The sequence below is a fragment of the Lissotriton vulgaris genome, chromosome 3_1, assembly GCF_964263255.1.
Source record: "Lissotriton vulgaris chromosome 3_1, aLisVul1.2, whole genome shotgun sequence".
Taxonomy (NCBI): domain Eukaryota; kingdom Metazoa; phylum Chordata; class Amphibia; order Caudata; family Salamandridae; genus Lissotriton; species Lissotriton vulgaris.
Window position 1 is genome coordinate 2027044604 of NC_141689.1, and position 17223 is coordinate 2027061826.

A 17223-nucleotide genomic window follows, 5' to 3' on the forward strand; every position below is an offset into this window, starting at 1 on the left:
GCGTACCCCTACGATGCTAACCCTAACTAGATGTACCGAAATGTACCTAGCATGTATGTAGGTGTACAGCCAAGAATCCCCATAAGATAAAGCCAACCCATTACCTGAAGTGAGAAAATGAAGGACCCCGTCTTTGGCCTCGAGATGGACACCCCGCAAGGGATGTCGGACTACTGCGTGCTGGAGTGTCTGTGTGCAGGAACTTCAACAATTTGTGTCAGCCTGTCAGCAAGGAAGTCTTTCTGCTCTCTTTTGCTCAGTAGATATGTGGTGCTTACATACCCAAAAGTTACCGTCAGGGGTTCTACCTTGCTGTGTCATGTCGGCCGAGGATAATGATAGTGATGAACCTCATACACAGTTATTATGCAGAAGATAGAACTCCTGCTGTGATTCTGATGATCCTCACGCATTATAAATCAGGCTACCTTTTCGGAGAAAACCATACGATATTTACTCCGCACCTAACTAGGTAAAAGGTCAGCACCAAAAACTATTATGTGGTACAATGGCAGGGTAAATGTAGGTGAAAGGTTAGGAGACTACCCAGGCCTATATTGAGGTACATTGCAAATTATAACACCCTCCTTAATGTAATGTGTTCAGGATTATTCCCCGTTTATAGGTGGCCTCATTGGGGAATGCAAACTATTAGGCCATACTCGAGTTCTCTATTGACTGCAGGATTCCGTCAAATATGTCTATGGTGCTGCAGCACCTTTAGCAGTGAATCCCCCCGGGTCCCCAAAAGTCCTAGTCAAGTCTTATCTGTTTCTGCAGCATGAAAGCATTCAGTGTTATAGCAGGCACCCTCAGCATGGGCACTCGTAAGATCCTAATCCTGCTTGGAGAAATAAGGTTGCTCACAGTACACATGGCAGCTTCGGGCAGAACAGGCATACTCTCTGGAGTGGTGCAGCCCCTCTCCCCAGGGATCAAAGCAATTTCCAGCTCTTAGAGATGTGGTAGGCCAAGTTATTCTTGGCGGTGGAGCCCTGTCCATTGGTTCCCAAATGGAGTCCCCTCGGCATCCTCCTGGTCCCTGGGTGCCCATCAGGGCAGATCCTTTAATGCGGCTGGTCCCACTCTTCACAGCCTCATTTCAGTCTTGGGTGACGGCCTGAAGTCTTTGATAGTTTGTTCAGGGCAGCCCAAGCTTGGCATACAGGGTTGCCGCAATTCCTTCTGGATGCAACATGCACTTCTCAAGTACATTTGCGTGCATTACAGTGACCGTGGCATATATTAGGTCGCAGCTCAGGTGTTCACGAGTCATGGAGTACGAAGTCACTGCAACAAGAATGTATGGGCCCTCCATACAATGCTTGACACTTGGCACAGTCCATGATAGCCCTCTCCTGGCTTAGGGGATCACGATTCACGAACAAAGTCTTGCACAAGGGCTACAGTCCCATCAGAGCACATTAAAATTCTCACTTCTCGCACAGGTAGTCCTCATGGTAGGACTCCGCACTGGACCTCACTCCCTCCAACACTCTCCTCTTGCTCACAGGGCACACTGGTCTTGGAAAGCAGGCAGGCACTGGTGCTCAAGGCTCCAGGGCAGGTGGTGTCCACTCACCCAGTTGGGAGACTAGCAGGCCTTGGTTCCCAGTCCTAATCACAGGAGGAAGTCTTGCAGAAGTCTTGCAGACCTTCCCCATCTCACACAGCCCTTCTGGTTGTTTGGCAGATGAAAAATATTTTGGGACTCCACCTCCCCTTCTTATAATTCTTTTCCAAACACAAAATTTAATTTAGGGTCTGTGTCTTTGAAGTTTTATGTTGGGGTTCTTCTTCTTTCCATCTTCCTTAATGAAACAGGTCTGCCACAGCAGGCACAACTCCGAAGCTGATTGACACAGCACAGTTCGAGGGAAGACCTGAATATCAGCCCCAGTGATTTGTGCAGCAAAAGTTGAATCCCAGACCCCCCACCCCAAGGATATATGACTCTCCTGTTAGCCCCATCTCCCTTCCTGAGATGTGTTCAGGCCCCATACTTGTGATATCCTACTGAATCAAGGAGCAGTCTTTGGAAATGTAAAGGGAGTCTCCTCTTTTTCTTTCCAATGTGACCCCATCCACCTCACAAGAATGCAGCAATAAACAAATCCGTCTGGAGGGATTCTTTCCTCCTCATGTCTTCACCAGGGAGGATGGGCTTCCCAAAATAGCACCCACAGTCTTCCATGGAATGTACTATTGCAGGCACATTCACTCTGTACATTCATAGCACACTTTTAGCGCCCATACCTTTCTGCATTGTACCCTCACATGTACACATGCATTCAGCACCTACTCTCCGTCCACGTGCACTGTTCATCACTGATTCACTGATGCTTTTCTGTATTTAAGCAGGGTGTGCTTTTTACAAACTCACACACTGCCAGCACCCACACACACTCACTCTGTGCACTCTGCAGAACACCTCACTCTACATATTGTACTCCTCCGCATTTGCTTTATCCACACATCCACTGCATTGCACTACATCTCTCATGCAATGTAATCCTCTAGACATACACACACCCAGTACATGTACTAGCCACATATGCACCAGGTAGTACTATTCCATACTTGTACTGTACCCTTCCCAGACACATATACAACTAATGCAGAGTCACTACTCCTGCGCTATGCAGCACTCCAAAACTTACCGAATGTAGGCTAATGTTGAGTTAAGCAGACAGCAGCAGAACTTTTCAATATGTGAGTGAGCTTCACTCCAGTAACACAAGGTATAAACGTCCAGTTCACTACAGGGTACACTGCCACCACAGTGCATATGCTCCTTAACTCCGGTTGAAGGCGGAAGCCTTCCACCACTATAAGGGTAGAACTTTGGGCACCCCTCCAGGTCCAGCAAGATTGCAATACTTGAGACCTACCTAAGTCATTGCACACACACATGGACTGGGTTCGACTATGACACAAATATCAGCAATAGGATCCAGACAAAAGTACAGTTGGGCACTCGGAGCAGGGGTACATGTCTCTCACCATGCACAGGACTTTTCCGTTTCAATAGCACACGTGATAGGCATCACATCAAACCACTCCTGAGGTAAGAGCAGGGATAATGAGACCTGAACACTGCATGCATCCATAACAAATATTTTTCTAGTTTATTCACAGAATCATTTTAAGATAACTACAACAAGATAGCAACTGCCATGTAAGGCTCATACTTCATAATGAGACTACTCTGAGACTAAGACTACACAACATAAACAACTTGGTATATGCAAGAAGTCACCTTTCAGGACATCTTTCTCCTCTCTTTGCTACCAGCAGACCTGGCGATGCTCGATTCTGACCTCTCCTCTACTTCCTCTGCACTACAGAATCTTGTGTGTCATGCTGTTGGTTTATATGGCACTGACAGACTAATGTGGCCTGGTGTCTCATCACTTTCAAGCTCAGCCATTCTCTGCTCTAACACGCATACTTATAGACTGTGAAACACTTCTAGGGTAACCCTTGGCAACATTCCTGCTGCAGTGCGCATTTCACACTGCATATTAGAAGGTCTTTCTGAAAGACGACCAGTGGCTGTGAGAATGGTTTATAAGGTGAAGTTTGATCAAAATATGGTGCCATATGTGTATCATGCTTTTATAATGCAACCCAACACCATACTCTGGTCACTGCCTCTGTCAACGACTCCACACTCTTGGATATGACTTCTAAGCCATGTACAGATGAACATTTAAGGGTGGTGTGGGTTGCTAAGAGCCCAGCACAATTACCAACCTAGAATGCCATAGAGACACTTACAAATGGTGTATAACTTATCTATTACAATAAGGATCTTGAAGCTGGAAACCACATCAACTTTTGAGATTTCTTAAAATTAGAGACAGAGGGAAATTCATATTCGAATGCAGAATGCCTTGCACATTTTAAAGTATGGTTTCCCATATTCCTTTGACAGAAATTTTATAAAAATACAGCCAATGGGAAAGGTCTTACCGTCATGCATTCCCACATGTATCCAAAGAAAAAAGGTACCCCATACGTGTGGATCAGCCTAGTGCATGTCATATGAATGGCTGTATGATGGTACAATGCATACCTTTAGCATGCATGCCTTTACTAAGCAGTCTTTACAATGCAAATACCTTCACCACACGTGTATTTACCATGCAGGCTTTTAATACAAACATACAATCCTTTACATTAAAAGTACTGTTACCACGCATAGCCTTACCAAGCATGCATTTGCCACACAAACATATATCAGCTTTTAAAGGAAAGAATTCAAATGAAGTACAATATTTACATGGACAAATACATTATAATTCAACATATCATATTTTGGTAGCGTAAAAAGTACTGTTGCGTAGCACATATGTACGCAACAGATCAGAACACAATGCAACATATCTCAACAATACGCAAATGATTTCAACAAAAACAAAACACAGCACAGGTGTGAAAATAATATAATTTCCATTTCTATAAAACGTATAACTATGTCCCAAACCAAGATGGTGGAAAAACTATTTGAAGAAGGTCAAAAACATGCAAAAAAAAACCTTACAAAATAATTATACTTTTAGTCACATATTTGATCACATTAAAATACAAACTACATCAGTTATTTTACCACACATTATGGATAAGCCTTTCTAGACATATAAAAAACGGCCTTTGCCATTTTATGATCAGTGATATACTGCCTTCTGAAGGGACCACATGCATGGGGCAGATCAGGTCTACCACAGGGACACTATTCAAAACTCTGCCATCTATCTGTCTCAGTAAGTATAAATATAAACCTTAATACATGTTAAAATGGTTGAACATATTAAAGCTAATACATTTTAAATATTTTTTGGAGAACATTCTCAGCCTTTTTTCTGGGGATATCACATTACAAATATCAATAGCGTTTGTCAGTCACTACAAATTTGTGAAATCTGTAAGTTAAAATAAGTTTTAAAATTTCATTTTTAACACCAAAATGAAAAAGATACATAATAGTGAATAGGGATTTACTTTTCTAACTACGCCTAGTGTTACCTTAGGGAAGGTGCTGGACAGTGACTGTGGGCAGATTTACTATTTTACCTTCTCCAAGTGTTACCTCAGTGAAGGTGCTAGACAGTGAAATGGGGCAGATTTCTCTTTTAACTCTGCCACTTTTTTTACCCTACCTCAGTGAAGGTGCAAGACAGTGAAATGGGGCAGATTTCTCTTTTAACTCTGCCACTTTTTTACCCCATGGGAGATGCTGTACAGTGACTGTGGAGAAGATTTACTAATCTACCAAGTATTACTTCAGAGAAGGTGCTGAAGAGTGACTAGCGGCAAATAAAGTACTTTTTGTCATCCAATTACTATTAAAAGAAAGCATTAAAAAGTAATCTATAATATTCACATTTAAAAAATGTAAGCATATATATTTTTTCCACATTTTGGGGCTTATTACGATGTCGGTCAGTAAGCCTTCACGTGCTTGTCGGAGTTGATCTTACTGACCGATCTCATTTCGGAGGCCGTCGTTCCGATCACAGTATTATGATGCACTACAATGCATGGCTTTCCAACCGACGCGGTTCTTCTGATTCCAGCTGGAAATTCCGACCGCGACTGTTTCGGAATGGACAAATGGAGCAAATCCAAATGCAGTACAGCCTTGGAACCACCGCCCTACTACAATGCCTAATTCCGATGCGCCGTCTGTGTTGGTCCAACCACGTCTTCAGAGCTGGCGAAAGAGGAGGCTCATAAGGCTGAAACTCACCACATCACGCATCCAGAATTCCTGTGCTGTCACTGAGCTCATCGCGGTACAAAAGGGGGTGGTGATGGGCGGAGCATCTGAATCAATCAAACACTCAAACCCAGTCAAAAGATCTGGGTTCAATCCATCACGTTCTTTAGCCCACTCTGCCACCCCAGTTCAGACATGGCTATATGCAAATCAGTCTGACCCTGTGCCTCATGGGAACAGTCCAGCCCGAACTGCCAAGCCATGTCTTCCTTGGACCGGAAACAAGCTTCCGAGGACCGGTTTCTGGCATTCCAGCCGTCTTCAGCCCGGCTTGATTGAATCCAGTGGTAAACTGAGCAAGGGACTCACGTCTGAGCATACCCTGCCACACTTATGGCGGCCAAAAGCGGTACAAAAGGGGGTGGTGATGGACGGAGCATCTGAATCAATCAAACACTCACACCCAGTCAAAAGATCTGGGTTTAATCCATCACCGTTCTTTAGCCCACTCTGCCACCCCAGTTCAGACATGGCTATATGTAAATAAGTCTGACCCTGTGCCTCAGGGGAACAGTCCAGCCCGAACTGCCAAGCCATGTCTTCCCTGGACCGGAAACAAGCTTCCGAGGACCGGTTTCAGGCATTCCAGCCGTCTTCAGCCCGGCTTGCTTGAATCCAGAGGCAAAGTGAGCAAGGGACTCACGTCTGAGCATACCCTGCCACACTTATGGCGGCCAAAAGCAGTACAAAAGGGGGTGGTGATGGACGGAGCATCTGAATCAATCAAACACTCACACCCAGTCAAAAGATATGGGTTTAATCCATCACGTTCTTTAGCCCACTCTGCCACCCCAGTTCAGACATGGCTATATGCAAATCAGTCTGACCCTGTGCCTCATGGGAACAGTCCAGCCCGAACTGCCAAGCCATGTCTTCCCTGGACCGGAAACAAGCTTCTGAGGACCGGTTTCTGGCATTCCAGCCGTCTTCAGCCCGGCTTGCTTGAATCCAGTGGCAAAGTGAGCAAGGGACTCACGTCTGAGACATGGCTTGGTAGTTCGGGCAGGACTGTTCCCATGAGGCACAGGGTCAAGGCTGAATTGCATATAGCCAGTGTCTGACCTAGGGAGGTGTGGAGTGCAAAAAAACGACGGATTTAGGCCCAGATCTTTGTACTGGGGTGAATGTAAGACATTGTTCTGCATTCTGTCCATCTCCTGTGTTTTTTGAAATTTTCACCCCGAGTGGGCTGGGTATGCTCGGACGTGAGTCCCAGGCTCTCCACATCACTGTAGTCAAGCTATCCAGGCTGAAGAAGACTGATAGCCAGAAACCGGTCCTTGGATGCTTGATTCCGTTCTAGGAAAGACATGGCTTGGTAGTTCGGGCTGGACTGTTCCCATGGGGCACAGGGTCAAGGCTGATTTGCATATAGCCAGTGTCTGACATAGGGTGGTGTGGAGTGCAAAACAACGATGGATTTAGGCCCAGATCTTTGTACTGGGGTGAATGTAAGACATTGATCTGCATTCTGTCCATCAACTGTGTTTTTTGCAATTTTCACCCCGAGTGGGCTGGGTATGCTCAGACGTGAGTCCCAGGCTCTCCACATCACTGGAGTCAAGCTATCCAGGCTGAAGAAGGCTGATAGCCAGAAACCGGTCCTTGGATGCTTGATTCCGGTCTAGGAAAGACATGGCTTGGTAGTTCGGGCTGGACTGTTCCCATGAGGCACAGGGTCAAGGCTGATTTGCATATAGCCAGTGTCTGACCTAGGGTGGTGTGGAGTGCAAAAAAACGACGGATTTAGGCCCAGATCTTTGTACTGGGGTGAATGTAAGACATTGTTCTGCATTCTGTCCATCAACTGTGTTTTTTGCAATTTTCACCCCGAGTGGGCTGGGTATGCTCAGACGTGAGTCGCAGGCTCTCCACATCACTGGAGTCAAGCTATCCAGGCTGAAGAAGGCTGATAGCCAGAAACCGGTCCTTGGATGCTTGATTCCGGTCTAGGAAAGACATGGCTTGGTAGTTCGGGCTGGACTGTTCCCATGAGGCACAGGGTCAAGGATGATTTGCATATAGCCAGTGTCTGACCTAGGGTAGTGTGGAGTGCATAAAAACGATGGATGTAGACCCTGATCTTTGTACTGGGGTGAATGTAAGACATTGTTCTGCATTCTGTCCATCAACTGTGTTTTTTGCAATTGTCACTGTCACTAGCGCATGTCATACAGCTTCTGTACCTACTCAATGACCAACAAAACCGGGACCATCATGAACATCGCCGCCGGTAAGTGACACACCTACTCCTTCACCAATAGCCTTCAGAAGTATTAATGCTGCAGCCCCCCAGTAAAAATTAGTAAATCCTCGGCACAACTTCAAGTTTTGCAAAATTATTATTTGAAATTGGCAATATCTAAACAGGGCTAAACCAGGCATCTGGTATTGCTGATGACTGTCACTCCATTGTCTCTCAAAGGGTTCAACAAAATGCCCTTAGCTCAATTGTCATGCTGAAGATGAAAGGTTGAACAGGCCCATGAAGGAAGTCCAACGGTGCATGTGTAAAATGATGACACCATTTCATAATGGCTTCAGAAATTTTGTTAATGTTGTACTAGCACACCAAAGTGCATATCATTCCAATCATTACAGGAGGATTGGCCTCATTTAAGCTCTTTTACCCCTTTTCACACATACTCCCTGTCAGGAAATAAATGAGCAAAGTTGTCAGTGACAGTCCATTACAAAAAAAACTAGAGACCAACGCACTCCTGCAAACAGTCAATAAACAGTTGAATTGACAAATTTGTGATGAAGTCCTTATGAACTGGAGAAATGTTCTACACTAAAGGCTCCAATGTGGTTCAGATGAAGTTTATATATTTTTCTCAGGTGGTACAAGCAACAGCCGACACGTGCGTCGTCACAACAGTGACTTTTTCAAGGCTAAAGCGTCAAAGTAACGGTGGCTGGTCTAAAAGGCAATCCAAAATATTTCTCCAAAACAAGAGCTGATGCAATTTTGGGATACTCAAACACAGTCTAAGTGTTTGCCAAAAATGTGGAAATTCCAATGATAGATCTCGTAAGTTTCAAAAGAAAGTAAGAAATAGCATAGGTATTCTCCTCTTGCGGTGGAGCAATTTGAGTGGTGTCCTCCTGCTGTCCACACATGGACACTATTTAACAGTGAGCCTTGATACGCCCCCTCTGTAAGATTATTAAGCGTCCAATGAGTAAAAAAGAGTGATTACAAAGGCTGGCTTACTGCTGTTCATGCTCCTAACACTAAAAACAAAACATGATGCCATTCTTGGCCAGAGACTGGTGCCCCCCCCTGATATCATTTAAGCCTCCCCTCTTTTGAAAACCTCTGTCCTACACATGAAAGTGATCACAAAGCGAAGGTGCAGTAATGAGAAAGTGTACCATGTTGTGCAGGGGAATGATGGAATGTGAGCTTCGTGTATCCCCGGTGTGAACTGGAAATACAGTTGTGTATTAGGAGGAGGACTCGTAGAGGGGAGGATAGGTGACTGGCTCAGACCCAACGACTGTATGTCGGTATGTCAGCGGATTTTTGGTGATGAGCAGCGATAGCTGAAAGGCTGCTTTGCCGGGCAGGAGCGGCATTGCTCTCATTGAACTAGTGAAACCGGTGGTGCAGAGAACAGGTGGCGAGAGGCTGCTGTGTCGTACTTCTTCTGGGACGGAGCCGGAGCCGGGGCCCAGCAGCGGTGGGGTTGCTTGTATTTCCCTCTCGTGAGTGTTCTGCTGTGACGGCTCACTTCTGAGGCATAAGAGCAGCTGCTGGACCCTTTCTACATGATGGTGTGCTTTTGATAAATCATTTCCTGCTTGGCTGAGAAGGAGCTGCGCTTTGTTAGAGACTCGCTGATGTTGCCTTGCTTTTCTTGCTGGGCTATGTTCTTTCAAGGCACTACCTGTGAGCAGTAGTTCGTGTTTTCTTTTGCTTTACCTTTTGTGGATCCTTGCCAACGAGGACTACGTATCCCACAATCCTCTGAGTGAATGCATTACCGATGGTAAGGAAGGCAGCGCACTGCACCTGTATTTATTAAGCGGATCAAGTGGATTAAGTACTTTTGTCTAGTATCTCGTGCATCTAACGAGGCTGCAGAGACGGCTTAAGAGAGTGCATTGACAGTAAAAGTGCCTGTAGAAGTGCTGGAAAAGGGGATTGAGAAGTCAAAAACGGCCAGCTAGATCCTGTGTGAGCCACTGACCGTGCAGAGGAAGCGCTCGATCCCGTGGGGGTCGTTCTCATTGTCGCCACCGCCAGGAGTCAAGAAACACCGCAGTAGCGTCGCCGCCGCCCCGGGAACTACATCACCCGGCAGCCTCAGCGGCGGCGCGCCCAAACCACGCCGCTAACGCACCAGGAGGCGTACTTAGCGGGGACAGACCACAGCGTCGCGGGACCGCGCACGGGGCTAAGCCCGGGCAAAGGGCGGGCCCTCTAAGGCCCTCAGAGGCAAGAAGAGGCTAGGCTTGGCCACCCCTATAACATCTATTAAGGAGTATCAAGTAACAACACCTGCGATACAAGATAACAGCGTATGTGCTGTTGACCTCAAGTGACCACCTCCCAAGTCCTGGTTACCAGACGGGGGTCGGTAGGGAGCTAGCTAGAGCTGCCACCGAATCGCCCAGGAGCCTGGAAAGAGGAGGGGATTTGCTTTGAGAAGTCCTTAACAGCCCTTTCACCACCACTAAATAGGAAGAGGAAATCGCAGGAAAATATACCAACTGTATCTGGCGCTGAAGTAAGATCATCTTTTATTCATTCTTCTCCTCCTTTTATCTATTTGTGGGTACAAGACTAACTCTAACTGTAGCACAAACATGTCTAAAAGAAATATTCCTGTGGCACCTGAAACACCAATTAACACTATGGACAATTATCTCGTCCAGGTGGTCAACAAGATAAATAGTGAACAAAGACAGTCGTTGGGTCTGAGCCAGTCACCTATCCTCCCCTCTACGAGTCCTCCTCCTAATACACAAATAACCGATGCAACACAACAAGACCCTAGCTGCGTTGCCCCTGAAAACAATTCCCTAGTCAATGTCAGTATGGAAACAAGTGGACTAAATGCGGCTGACATGGAGATACATATGGATACTGATCCGGACACACATATTGACATTGTGGTAGAAGAGGTATCGCCTGCAAAGCGGACGACTAGGGCAGTTAGAGCATGTCGCAAGACGCAAAATAAACGTGGGGGGGCACGGTCAGGGAAGAATAAAGCTACTCCACCGCCAAAAACTAAAGGCAAATGTCGGGAGTATGAGGAGGAAAATACTAGGGAGTTACTGGATGAAGTCTTATTGTCTAAAATATCAGACTTGTTAGAGTTAAAAATTCAGACATTTATTAAACCACTTATCAGTAAAATTGACAAACTCTCTGCGGTCATAAAGAAATTGGGAGGGACTCAAGACATATTAGTTGATGTGATAGGCACTGTTTCAAATAGTGTTACTAAGCAGCATGAATGCCAGAAGATACCTAGTGTGGGTGGGACAGCTTCAGATGCGATTCCACTAGAGGCCACCGCACCGGAGAACCCACAAACTGCCCAATCACCCATGAACTAGCGAAAGAGGTCCCAATAGACCCACCGCTTGTACCAGCACCCTATAGCTTTGAGAAAGACTCGTCACAATTTGTAGTAGAAGCTTCACCGTTGGTATTAGTATTAGCAAATGTACCTACCCTACCACCTGGCCAAACAGAGTCAACATCATCACTAACAAGTAAGGCATTACACTGGCTGTCAAATAACATGAGGATGGTGCAGTGGGGAGAACAGCAGTTAGCTGATGAAATTAAAATGGCAAGGAGGGTTACATGTATTGGGAATAAGCTTAAAAAATGGAAGGGTGACTGTGTTGTGTTAAATCTCTTAAACCCAGTCGCACTTCCGAATATTTTGTCCAATATTCTTCCCCCGCAACGAAGAAGTGGGACCATAATCCCCCTTACATTGGAATTCTTTTATAATGAGTTGCAAAAAGAACCCAAACAAAATGCTTTGAAGTCAGCTTGGATGGCAAGAAATAACAGATGGGGTGGGGGACCTATGGTAACTGATACTAATATTGTCCCAGGTAATAGGGTTGGGGCATGGCTAGGTGACCACCAAAATGTGCCCTGTTTTACTACCCCTGGGCCAAATTGGAATTTAGTGAGTAGACGGGGGCCGTGTAATTATGTCAATGAGTATGGGGCGACACGTAATGGTAATTACGTTGGAGGATGGTTAGGTGACCAGCAGAACTTGCCATACCCTAACACCCCAGTGCCTAGATGGAATACAGCTACAAATGGATGGGGTTTTGGGGCTCCGTCCTATAACTGGAGAATTAGTACTTCAAATAGGTTTGGGGCTTTGGCCGGTCTTAATGACTGTGATTGACTCAAGGGGGGGGGGTTTCCAATGAAGTAAGGGATGTTACTCCCAGGGATAACCCCGAAGCTGAGTTCAATCAAAATGCACTGGACTATAGGTTAGAACTGCTGCACTACCATCCCATCGGACAAAATATAGTGGCCCAAACATTGAATACAGATGTCTCCGAGACTACTAGACAACCCCAGGCACAGGTAAATCAAGAAATGTTAGAAATAGATAAAATATTTTGCTGGAACATTGCAGGGTTGAGAAAAAATTTATCTGATCCAGCTTGGCAGCAATATCTTGCCAGTGGGGACCTTATTCTGTTCCAGGAAACTTGGGGTTTGGAGAACTACTTTAAGGTTGATTACAGATCATTTTTTATTCCCGCAATAAACACAAATGGGGGTAGACCTTCTGGTGGTTTAACAGTATGGGTTAAAATTACAGGGGGGGTAAGCTTAAAGCAAATAGATACAAATAATCCCGACCTTCTGATGATTGAACTAAAAAAAACCAAGGGACAGACCATTTATGTAATCAATGTCTATAACAGACCACATCAAGCGTGCAAAGAGTCGCCAGTCATAACCCACTTAGGTAATATTATGGCAGGGTTAGATCAGAATGCAACGGTAATTATAGGTGGCGACTTTAATAGAAGTTTTGAGCCCATACTGGGTCTTGAAGACATCTATAAAGACAAGGATAGTGTCAACAATATACCCCTGGTTGAAATGACTTATAAAGTAGCCTGTACTGCGAGTGCCCTACAATTACTGAGCTTAACGTTTGAGCGTGGATTACGTGCATGTAATGGCGTTTGCCTTCAGATTGCCCCAGTAAGCCAACATTCATTAGAGGTGTTTGTTCTAGCCATCTAGATTATTTTATAGTTTCCTCACATTTATGGCCTATGGTAGTGGATTTAAAAGTGGATGACCGCATGGAGAGCGATCATTATCCTCTGATCTTATCTATCCAAAATTTGATCTCTAATCCTACCAACAAGAGTGCCAGACAAAATATTTACCAACTACAAGACCCCTTAGAAGCAAACAATCGTAGGTCCCTAAAGTGGCCAGCAGTCTTAGGAAATACAAACACTATTAGCCAGATCTACCACGTCTTCGTTAGACATATGTCCCCCTTGGCTGAGAATAGTACTGCTAACCATAGCTCTTGTCTGACAGAATCCCATGACCATTTAATTGGCCAGCTCAGTGAGATCTTGACTAGAGTGGTAAAAAGACCAAATGCCGCTCACAAGTGCAAAAAAATGGGTAATTCTTGGTACAATCAGGAATGCCGGAGAGCCAAATCAGATTTAATTATTGCAGTCCGGGAAAATTCATCAGACAATGTTAAAATCAAAAGAGCTCAGTACAAAAGAAGCTTACTTTCGGCCAAAAAAGAATGGGACGAGAGGGTATGGTCTGACCTGCTAGATGCTTGTAAGCACAAAGATCAGACTTCCTTTTGGAGCCTTATTGCTAGAGGCACCAAAGGGGTCACTGAAACTAAGGATAGATTTCTTGAGGAAAGGACTTGGGTTAGGCATTTCTCTTTACTATATGCTTGTGCCGACCCAGGTGATAATGAAGACCGGGCTAATATGTATCTTGATTTGGCATTACAAGAAACCCCTCTTGTATTTACCTTGAACGAAACAATTTTAGCAATCAAAGCTGTTAAGCCAGGAAAAGCCCCAGGCCCGGACAAAATACCTGGGGACCTCTGGAAACACGCGAATTACATTTGGGCTCCCTACATTAATTTATTATCTAATTAAATTGCTAGTGGAGCTTCTGTCCCCAAAACTTGGAAGGGGGCGGAGATTGTAACATTATTCAAAAAAGGTGATAGGCCGAATCCCTCGCATTATCGTCCTATCAGTTTGATTGACGTGTTACAAAAAAATTTTGCCCGCCAACTTCTTAGTCGTCTTGCCTTATGGATCGAAGACCATTCTATTTTTACGAAGTACCAGGCTGGTTTTAGACCAAAAATAAGCACAGTGGACCCGGTTTTTAGATTTTTATGTTTAGTCTGGAAATATACTATCATAAGGAGCTCCCATATATATGTGGCTTTCGTCGACTTGAAAGCAGCTTTAGATATGGTTCCAAGGGCAGACCTATGACCTAAATAATATGGGCGTGCCCGGAAACATTCTACAGTTACTAATTAGACTGCATGAGAATAATTATGCACGAGTCAGATGGGGACCAAATGGGGAGCTAAGTGAGAAAATAAAAATATCTAAAGGGGTTAGGCAAGGGTGTGTAATGGCACCTACCCTATTCTCCCTTTATGTCAACGATATTCCCGACACCCTTTTGGGCTGCGAGCATGACTCTCCCAAATTGTGTGGTGAAGCCGTTCCGGCATTGTTATTTGCAGACGACACCGTTTTAATCTCTCAGACACCCAGAGGACTCCAGAACCTTTTAAATAAATTTCGTTTGTATTGTCATGATAGGAAACTGGAAATTAATTCCTCAAAAACAAAGGTCATGACAATCAACCCTCATAAAGGTTTTAATAAAGTTTTTAAAATAAATGATGAAATTATTGAAGAAGTCCCTAATTTTAAATACCTTGGTATTATTTTAGATAGCAAAATATCATGGAAAACTCAATTAGAAAATGCAAAACTGAGGTTGACTCAAAACCAGTTCCCGATTTTAAAAAAGCACAAGAATAGTCATTTTAAATCAGTTTCACAGGCCATTGAATTATTTAAATGTAAAGCACAATCATCCTCCCTCTATGGAGCAGATCTTTGGGGTTATGCACTGAAGGATACCTTTCTAGTACAAGAGAATTCCTTCATCAGACAGCTCCTAGGTGTACCTGGTTCCACACCATTGACCCCCGTACTGTGGGATCTGAATTTTCGACGCACAGATGATTATGCTTCTCTTCGCCCGTTACTTTACTGGGTCCGTCTGTGGTCTACAGAGGAGCTGGTAGACTACAGAGAAGCACTGAAAGAGATAATGGCTATAAAAAATATTACCTATCTGCCATGGTTAGCGTACGTCGAAAAATGGTTTGGAAAACTGGGCCTGAGTAACTTTTGGTCAGACCCAGATTCGCTCACTAATAGTTCAAAAAAGCTTCTGAAACAAAGGTACTGGGAGTTTATTAGTGATTCAGTGTTAGCCAACCCCAATATAGGGACTCTGACTTAAAATTCTTTGAAGTAAAAATGAATATGCAACTAGAGCCCCTTATGGATGAAATCTACCCCCCGTTGGCTAAAAGTCTATATCTAAAATTCCGGTACAGCATTTTGCAAACGAGGGACAGGACAATTAAATGGCACTGTAATAAGGGTGCAAATAGGAATACTGACTCAGTTTTATGTGAGCTTTGTGAAATGGGGTTGAAAGAGGATGAGTCTCATGTTTTATTTATATGTCCTGCATATCTTAACGCAAGGAAAAAATGGTTAAAGCCCATATGCAAAATGTTAGGCCTTCGCCATATTGGGGTTGGGCTTAGAATTTTTAAGGGAGATACCTCTCAACCGATAGTGTTCAGCCTGAGCCGTTTCCTCTTATGTGTAGCTTTGATCAGAAAGAGGAAAGGTCTTAAAATCTAATTTTATCCACCCTTGTATTGCACTAGTGCTGGCTAGAATCGAATGTATAAGTTATGTGCAGAAGTATAATGAACTGGTTAGTTTAACATGATATTGTTTGCTAAATGACAAAGTGTTGTTGTTTTTAGTGATCCTGGTGCTTGTTTTATATAGAAAATATTTTATTGTTTTATTCTGTATACTTATCAAGTGATCTCGTTAGATGAGGCAAGCTGACTATGATGAATTGTCTTCCAACCAAAAAACCCTCAGGGAAATGTAATTACATACTTTGTATTATTTGCTACAAGAAAAAACGTGCTGCTAATTATACCCAAATTTTACTGTGACTTTGTATCCGCTTGTATTTTATTAATTATATGTATTGTATCTTACAAGGTTTTTTTAACCGAATAAAGATTGAATTGAATTGAAAGTGATCACAAAGCGAAGGTGCGTTAATGAAAAAGTGTACCATGTTGTGCAGGGGAATGATGGAATGTGAGCTTCGTGTATCCCCGGTGTGAACTGGAAATACAGTTCAGACTCAAAATATGAGTAGGAATACAAATGGGCACAGGCACATAAATATATGTTGAGCTCAACACTGCTGTACAGTGTGGTGAGCTCAACACTGATTTAAGTGCCACATGTCATGGCAACATAACACTAATGCACACCTAAAAGTATGCCCCACTGAAACCCATACACTACATCATCCCTGAACCAATACCCTTATCACCACTGCTGGGAGCAAAGACTGAGGGTCCACCTGAAATATTAAACTGCATTGTGAATGAGAGTGTCACAGTGCAGGGTCACGCTGAAAATGTATATCATGAGATGTACCACATGATGGGGCTTGAAGGTGCAATGGAGGAGCAAGCTCTGACAAATCTTTATCATTCTATGAGTAATTTGAAATGATAGTACCTAGCATTACCATGATGGCAAATGTATGCACAGTAAACTACCACCCAAACTCCATTGATTGCAGCAACATCTTGTAAAAGCAGAAAGCAGACTTTGCAGCTGCATCACATACCAGTTCCCCATAATTGATAGCTGAAATATCTGTAACACTAACCCCACATTCTCCTACTATCTACATTGACCCAACTACAAATCCCAAAGCATTGAAGTCACCTTTGTGTCAACAAGGTGAATTAACAAAACAGCCTTTGCCAATGTCAAACACTCAGGCTTCTTAGGTACAATGTAAGGTATGCATTCACTTATCCAGATCCTGTCACATGCCTGAAGTACTGACATATCACATGTGCAATAACACGTAAAAAACACAATCTTGTGGCTCATTTAGCTGTCAAAGCTGGCCACATAGACACAATACACATCCCCATGAGTTCCCACCCCAATTTCCTTTTTTAAATGAAGCTAATCCAACACTTGCTGTGAGAAACACGATAACGCAATAATACTAAATAGCCCTAACAAAAGGGGAATTACACTGCCTGCCT